The sequence below is a fragment of the Anser cygnoides genome, chromosome 7 (genome assembly GCF_040182565.1).
Source record: "Anser cygnoides isolate HZ-2024a breed goose chromosome 7, Taihu_goose_T2T_genome, whole genome shotgun sequence".
NCBI lineage: Eukaryota > Metazoa > Chordata > Aves > Anseriformes > Anatidae > Anser > Anser cygnoides.
In genome coordinates this window covers 19518287-19526473 of record NC_089879.1, presented here as the reverse complement: position 1 = coordinate 19526473, position 8187 = coordinate 19518287, and the positions used below count along the sequence as shown (strand labels likewise).

Here is an 8187-nt window from a genome sequence, read left to right as displayed (position 1 = left end):
TATGGCCAATCAATGGCATCTCTAAGGCATCTAGAGGCAAGAGCTATGCAATTTCTGCTCATGCAGAATAATATTCCTAGCGTGGAAATTTCTGCTAATTAAAGCTCTTGCCAAGTAGAGTCTTTTTCTTTTTCTTTTTTTTTTTTTTTTTTTTTTTTTTTTTCTTCTTCTTCTTAAATAGCTCAAGTCAAAGCTTTGCAAGGCAGGACTTGGAGAAAGTTTCCCTGTAGTTAGACCAATGCATTCAAGATTTTAAATTGCAGATCTAAAAATTGCAGATCTAAGCTTCCTGCTAAAATCATCAAGATATAAATAGCATTACACACAGTTAATAACATCTTATATACAAAGACAAAAACAACCCAAATAACATTTTCTTTCATTAGAATTAGAGACATCTATACAAAGGAACTGTTGCGATCCGTGCCTCTTCTGTTGTAGAACACAGATGTAGGAAATATATATGAAATATATAGGAGGGGAGATACATCACCAGGAAGGGAATCTATTCCCTTTGTTCTATGGTAAAATTGCTTACTAACTCCCTTTAATGTTAGAACTTTAAAATCTGCATTAAAATAGTTTTGCCTGACCCTTTTAATAGTAAAGTCAGTGGCAGGGATAATGATGGTTAAAACTCCAGGGAAGTTGATGAAACAAATTATTACTGAATTTGGGCTTCAGTCCAAATTTCTGGTTATTACTTATGGTAGGACGTCTCATTCATTTTTCACTCACAAAAATACCATGCTACATATAATGCTGTGCAATTAGCTAGGACCGTACAGGACCATTCCTTAAATATATTACATGTTAATTGGAAATAAACTGGATGGAATGCAGTGGGCTGCAGGTTCTCCTGGAAACTGATGGCAGAATTCTAAAAATCTCATCACATACCTTCCAAAATCACACAGTGTGGCAAGAATGATATATGGTCAGTAAAAAAACGCTTCTGTATGTTGTTCAGTTTTTCTGAACAATAGTGAAATTATCATCACACCCCAAAAAGAAACAAAGCAGCACAAAGCTGTTGAGGTGTTACAGCAGGTGGAATGGTCAGAGCTGATTCAGAGCCCTGGAAGGCTCCTAATTTTGAGAGGAGAAGTTTGGACATATCAGGCAGTGCCCATTGTGGGCAGTTTCCCTGCTTTGCCTCTCGAGGAGCAGCGCTCACTGTCGCAGTCCATCCCATCAGCTCAAGAACAAGCTCCCACCTTGGATTTCCGCTCTGGATCCACACGTTCATATTCCAGTCTCTTGCAAGCACAAACCTTACCCCTGGTAGGTTTTCCATCCTTCATCTTAGTGACAAAAGTTTATTTTGTCTGTCTTGTTAAGAAGCAAGATTTGCCTCTATTCACCTGCTACCACACTGTCTACAGTGTATAATTACAAAAAGTAAGGAACTAGGAACCAAGAGGCACAGACTCGTTTCCCATCATTAGCTGACACTCTTTGATTGCTGCTAGGACATCAGACTAGGTTTTACAGTGATCCCTTTGGGAAATGAAAGAAAATATGCTGTGTCTTCACATCTGTGAAATGGTAATCTTTGCCTCGGATGTCTGATGTGAGGACAGGTGAATGCAAGTGTGAGATGTATTGATGGCTCTAGACAGGAACATACCTAAGGATTGTTGGTGTAGTGCAGTTTCTGAGTGTTTTCCCAAATGCTAGGTGTTCATACATACACTAAACAAGATGAATGATCGTTAACAGCAATAGAGATCAGCTCTGTAGTTAGTTTTATCATGTCAACTCTGTAGTTAGTTTTATCAGGCCTGGAGAGCACCAATAGGCCCTAACTGCCCTGAGCAACCTCACCTAGGGCCTCCAGCCCCAACCTGAGCTCATGGCCCTGGAGCACCATTTAAGCCCAGACCGAAGGCTTTACCCTTTGTTTGCAGGATATTCCTGAGTGTGTCTATTTCCAGTCTTGTTCATGAGATGCTGTTTGGATTTCTTGGGTGATCTTTGGACTTACTGCTTTTACTGTCTCATCAGCAGACTGGCTATAGGACCTGTGGCTGTCACTGCCCTACTCTGCTCACCCAGCTCAGGTACTGTGGGGCTGTGCTTGGTGGGGAGGTTCCTGCCTGGCTCCTCTAGGCTTGCTTTTTCTTGGGGAAGGGGGGCTTTCACTAGTCCCTGAGTAGTTAATCTGTACCTCTGCAACCGAACTGTGCTCCCAACAATCCCTATATTGTCCTAAAACACTAACAGTGCTACTTGCAGGCCCTGTAAACTGAGAGAAACCTGGCAAAGTCCGTATACCGGGGAGCTTATACTTAGACACAAGAAGCAGCATTCATATGTTTTCGTTGCAGTGTCTATGTTCCAGGCAGCATATCTGAGCTGGTTGTGTTAGGCTGCCTTTGTAGTCAGTGGGGGAGAAGCAATGATGGTTTCAGCATAATCTGTTACATCCTGTAGTAGGTGTCCAAAGGTGTTCATAAGGTCTGTTCTCTCGGAGTGCCTGTAGCTCCTCATTGATTATAAAAGAAGTCGTCTAGCTAAGATGTATGGGACATGAATTTCACTGTAAGGGGCTGAGTGTGTGAGGTGGAGAGCACCTTTCTCTTTCATTAGTTTCACTAGAATGTGATAGCACATGGCACTACTCATCCTCAGGATTAACATTTTGCACAACTGGATTTAACTGCAGTTTCTCTTCGTCTAATTTGCATTTAACAGGTATTGGCATATTCATGTCTTACCCTGTGAGTAATGAAAATGTCCCAAGTATCTCTTTTACAGTTCTGTCTCACTGGGAGGTTGGGATATGTTTTTCTATATTTGAAGAATTTCAGAAAAAGCTTTCTTTATGATGAGGCTGTCTGTATGGAGTCACAGACTTGTGTTTCTGCCTCGAGGTTTGCTGCTTGTGCTTCTAATGAGGATAGCCTAGGCAATCATCAGATAAGCGTATCCCATTCTGTTGCTACTCACAAGCTGCTAGGCTCTGCTGGAGGTTTTTCTCCATCTGTAGGTTACTAAATGCAATCCCTTCATCTTGGCAGTTTAATCTAGCAGAGATGTCAGCAGGTATCAGCAAAAGTAGAAATTCTGTGACGTTACTAGGCACTGGCCTGAAATATAGGTAATGTTTTATTTTATTTTACAGCAGGCACTTTCAACTTCTCAGTGACCCATGCACCACCACATAGAGTCATTTAGAGAGAAAAAGGATAGATGTTTCTTTCCATTAAGAAAGGGAAATGAACTTTCCCAGTGGAAATTCCAGTGGTAACTCATATGAGTTGCAGAGCAGGTTGGTAATGCTGCCTTGGGACTCGTGTGAACTGCAGTAGCTCCTGTCATTGTCTGAGAGGCATCTTGTTGTGAGATGCTGTGTCGGGCTCCTGTACTTTCTGGGGTATGTACCCTCTCCTTTTGTGGGATGGAAAGCCACAGACCAAGCAGGAGGAGAGCATGAGGCAATCCAAACACTCAGACTGTGGCTGTAGCAAAATACAGCTTTAGGGAGGGAAGGGGGGGGGCTTAAATCCAATTTCCTGTTCAAAAGCAATTTTAAGGAAATATTTCAAGCAGCCCAAGGCAGCAGTCTTCATGTTCCAGCCAGCAACCTATAGGGCTTTGAATTCCCTGTCCTTTTACTCAGATTGTTTCCTAGGCAGCAAAGACTCTTGCTGAGGTCAGTGCTCTGTCCAAGTTCAGAGCTCAGCCTGGTGCACTTAACAGGCAAGATCGATACCTGCTGAGCTGCAGCTGCCAGTGTAAACAGCAGGGCTTTCCAGCAGAGCCAGGGGGAACGGGAGATGGGCTGGGTAGGCTTGGCGGGACTGCGGCGTGCCCTTACACACAGCATCAGTGCTCGGGTGGCCAGCGGTAATGCGCATCTCCAGGCACCTGTTTGTGAGTGCAATTTGAAGAAATCTGTGGGAATGCTGGGGGGAGTGGGGAGGTAGGGGTGGGAAGAGGCAGCAGTGATTGGCAACGACCTGTGGCCACAGCTGGTTTTGCAAAGATATTGTTGCAAATTGGGTTGGGATCTCTGCAGGATGTTCTTAGTCTGGGTAATGCTGCAGATGAGATGTATTGAGCTGATAGTGCAGAAGGGTTTCTGCACACGGTGGATGACATGAACTTCTGGGGAAGTATCTTAGAAGCACGAGGAGCGGCTCCTGACCAGTAGATGGCAAGCGTGCCCCTAAGTCAAGGCTCACCCATTGCTCTCCTGTGTATGGGACACGGCTGTGTCCTTAGGATGACAGTTAGGATCACTTAAGATCCTGTAGCATTTTTCTAGTGAGTAGTACTGTGTCAGGTAGCCTCAGTGTTTCCAGCTTGCCTGTTCATTGCTTTCTAAGACCAGAGAGGACCATTGTAATAGCTTTGGCTGATCTCTGCTTTTGGGGTGCTTTTGGGTGACCCTGGCTCAGTGAGGTACACCTGGTGCTCCTGGATCTCCCTTGAGCTGTAACAGCTGTGTTAAGGATCCATGCTATCTTAATTGCAAGTGGTAGAGAACTTGCAACAAGAATTATATTATCATCAATGTTTAAAATTTACGTGTTTGTATTTTAGACTTGTTGGGTGTTGATTCCTCTAGAGATTCAGAGCTACAGTATTGAGTCAGTGCAAGAATGAGTGGTTCTTGTGCCCTTCCACCAGGGGCAAAATTGCAGAAATGAATGCAGGCAGCTAGGGATGTACTAAAGCCTGCCTTATGACTTATCCATACCAAGTATGGCAGATATGCTAGGACATTTCCTGCCCTAGAGGAGGAATTCTATTCAGGCATTTAAATGATTAGGCAGACTTTATTTCTTTAGCTATTCTTTTTTCCATATTTCCTCAATCCATATGTTTTTCATCTTCTCAGATCCAACACTCCTGCAGGGAGGTGCCAACCTATCTCTCCTTTCTGAGGAAATTTGAGGCATTCACCATTCAGCTAGTCCATTTGAAAGAGTCATTCAGGTTATCATTGCTAGTGCAAATTCAATACTGATTTTTTTAAAAAAGCAATCAAATCAAATATCAAAGTGGAGTTTTATTCTGATTTCTATAAACAGAATTCCGGGTAGTAAGCAGGATTCACACATGTATGAACTGACTTTACGGATCACTGTTGTGTAGCTTGGCTTCATGTGGGTGTTTTGCTTCTTGTAAAAGAAAGCAAAAAAAAAGGGGATATTCTGTTTTTCTGTCACACTGAGTTGTAGGCCAAAATGTAATGTCACTACATCAACTTTGGAGTTGCACCCAAGATGAATTTGGCCTTGTCATTATGAAATTCTTGCTATGATCTCAGAAGGGGCTCGTGCCAGAACAGCAACCACAGAAATCATCAGTTGAAACTCCACCGAAGTTCTCATTCCATGTATATTAAAAATTAAGCTTTGAAATAGAATGCTTTATTTTACAATCTTGCATTACGTTTTCATTAACGTTATATAACTCTGAGGCTGTTAGGGGGATTCCAATTGGAATGTAGGTATTTCAGCTGCAACATGGAATGGGTTGAAGTGTGAGTGGAGAAATAGAAACATAATTCCAAGTGAGATATGTTACTAGGTCTTGGTATCTTATCTCTGATATTTTCAGTTATAAATTTCAGGTTGCCCTGTCCCCATTAATCAGATGTACACTTAAGTAAACTAAGGCCTGTTCACGGATATGTTGTGAATTCAAAAACATCTTTCATGTGTAGGAATGATGCAAAATCAGTGCTTTTCCAGCTCTTCTTCTCAAACTCTTTGAAGAGGAACTCTTTCCACTGCAAAAACTCTCAGAAATTCTCTAAGGTTTACTTGGAATTGCTTTATAGCAAATGAATGAGAAAAAAGATGGTAGATAAATATTAGAGGCAGAATTCTGGAGTTAACACTATTTTTTTTCAGTAGTTAGAGGCACAATTGCATGTGTCTTAATTACAGTTCTATTCTGAAATTCTGTTCTTCCAATGTAACTTTTCAGACTATCAGTAAGTCAGTGGCACAAAAGGAACAGATACTAAAAAATCTGCTATCGTTAACTGATGAGTTAGTTGGTATTGTATTAAAAGGACCATTGATCTAATGGCATGGCAGTCCGTTTATGCACTAATCATGGCATTGTACACTCATGTTTTTTACATACTAGTGATTTCTGGAAATAGTTATTTCCCCTTTTTGCACTGCACTGGTAAGGGTCTGCAAGCCAACTTGAATCCTTTGGCCCAGCTGTTTCACATTCCTGGTGGGGATGGGAAGGACATGGAAGTTCAGAAATATGGGTAATCAGCTTGTAATTAGAACACAATAAACTATCACACTGACCATCAGGTGTAAAATTTACATTCCAAAGGCATAGAGACATGAAAACATTTATTTTTTTAATCCCTAATGTAACAAAATAAGAAATGCAGGGAGCAAATGATATTACTTTAAATCCCTGCTTCTTGGAATGGAAAGCTAGGTTGAGACTACTTGCATGCATTAATAATCAGCATTGTTTTTATTTCTTTTTGTCCAATATAAAAAGTCTTATGTTCAAAAGAATGCACGTGTGACTTCATAAATATACCATTTGCAGAAGCAGTGAGGAAGGGCTGTGTTAAATTTGCTAGATTTCCTGTCCTTGAGAAGGCTAACAGAACTTTTTTTTACTGAAAGACCCTGAAGCACTAGAATAAATGTGAACTCTTAGAGGCTGGAGCTTTTTATAGATGTGAAAGACAAACATCTGTGATGAATGGTTAGGTGGAATTGAACCTGCCATGGGACAGGAGAATGGAATGAGTGACCTTCTGATGTTCTTCCCAGCCTGATTTCCTATGCATCGTTTTGCAGATGGAAAAAATGAGTCTAATCCAGCCTGCATGTATAAAGGAATAGAGTAATCTGGGTAGTGAACTTGAAAAAGCTGTGCACAAAAGTTGTAAATTTGCAAACTCGATTCTTATTCCGTCATTTCTTAATATAAGATGGTTGCAGTACCAAGTGGAGACACTAAATGTGTGATGTAATTTTGTCCTACAGATTTCCTAAAGAGCTGCATTAAATCCTTTGTAAAATCCACATCTTCAGTAAGATCTCTACTTTGAATTGAAGAGTTAGCAGCATCTTAGTTTAAGAAATACCTCAGCATCTGTGCAGATCCAATAAAATGTTAAATCTGATGGCAGTTCTTCAACTGGCTTGATCTGTCATCATGACCTTCCTTAGAAGGATTCTGAAGTGTAGAACAAGTTGCCTGTGGCTTGCATGGAAAGGAGGGATCTCAAAACTGCAAGATAAATAAGTAATTTGCTTTACATATTGGACAAGTAATGGTAAATTAAGTGAATTGCCAAGTAAATTGGTAATTGCTGATTGTTAGTGGTAGTCTTATGGGCACTTCCTTCACCTTTCCAGCAGGTGGTTATCTGACTTGCCTGGTTAATGAAGTATTCAGCTGCAGTTCCTTGGCGGCGCATTACCTTCTGGGGATTTCAGGAGATGGAAGCTTCTTGAAGACTCTATTTGAAATAGTAGAAAAACTTTCTGAGTAACTAAGGGCTACTGAAATCCTTACCAGGTTTTCCCTTACATTCAAGGTGCATTTCCAAGACATAGTGCATTTTTTCGTAAAAGACCACAGGTATTGGCTTGTTGTGTTTATTTATAAGCTACAGACAAATAAGAAACTTCCATACTCAGAAATCTTTGGATGGCATTCTGATGCTCGGATGTAGAACAACTTGTATGTGTTAGAACAAACATGCTAACCTTTGTTGCCAGCATCTTAGTGTCTCCCAGAGCCCTGCTAGAGAAGTAGGTGTGCTCCAATGAAGTGGTCCAAGTCAGGTGAGCAAAGGTCACTTAGGAGACTTCTGGCTCCACCAAGGTCTAACCTCCATGGTTCTGCTCAGTGAGGCAGCTGTGAAGTCATGAAGCAATGTGTTCTGAAATTGGAAAGGGCTGCAGCAGGCAGTAAAAGTTTGTAGTCAAACAAAGCTCTAAGCCTCTACTTTGTTTTTGGTGGGTCAGGCTCCTTCCACAGGAGCTGAAAGCAGCCGCGGTGCCGCCGAGTCCCAGAGCAGGGAGTCAGACAGCTAGTAAAGTGGCTCAGCAGGGCTGTGCTGGAGCAGAGGCAGCTTCCAATGGCCCTGTCTTTAGTGAGGAGTGTCAAGTTTTTACGAGCATCGTTATGTTTTTATAGTTTAATGGCTTTGACTATTAAAGCATAACAAAGCAC

At 41.5% G+C, this 8187-nt stretch overlaps 1 long non-coding RNA gene across 1 annotated transcript; it reads right to left on the bottom strand.

The window, feature by feature from the left end:
• Positions 1-6716: 6716 nt before the first annotated feature.
• LOC136791304 (uncharacterized) lies at positions 6717-7861 on the bottom strand. Its single transcript, XR_010832986.1, has 3 exons — positions 7719-7861; positions 7385-7468; positions 6717-7236 (listed from the first exon to the last, which is right to left on the bottom strand). It is a non-coding gene; the product is annotated as an uncharacterized lncRNA (long non-coding RNA).
• Positions 7862-8187: the final 326 nt, after the last annotated feature.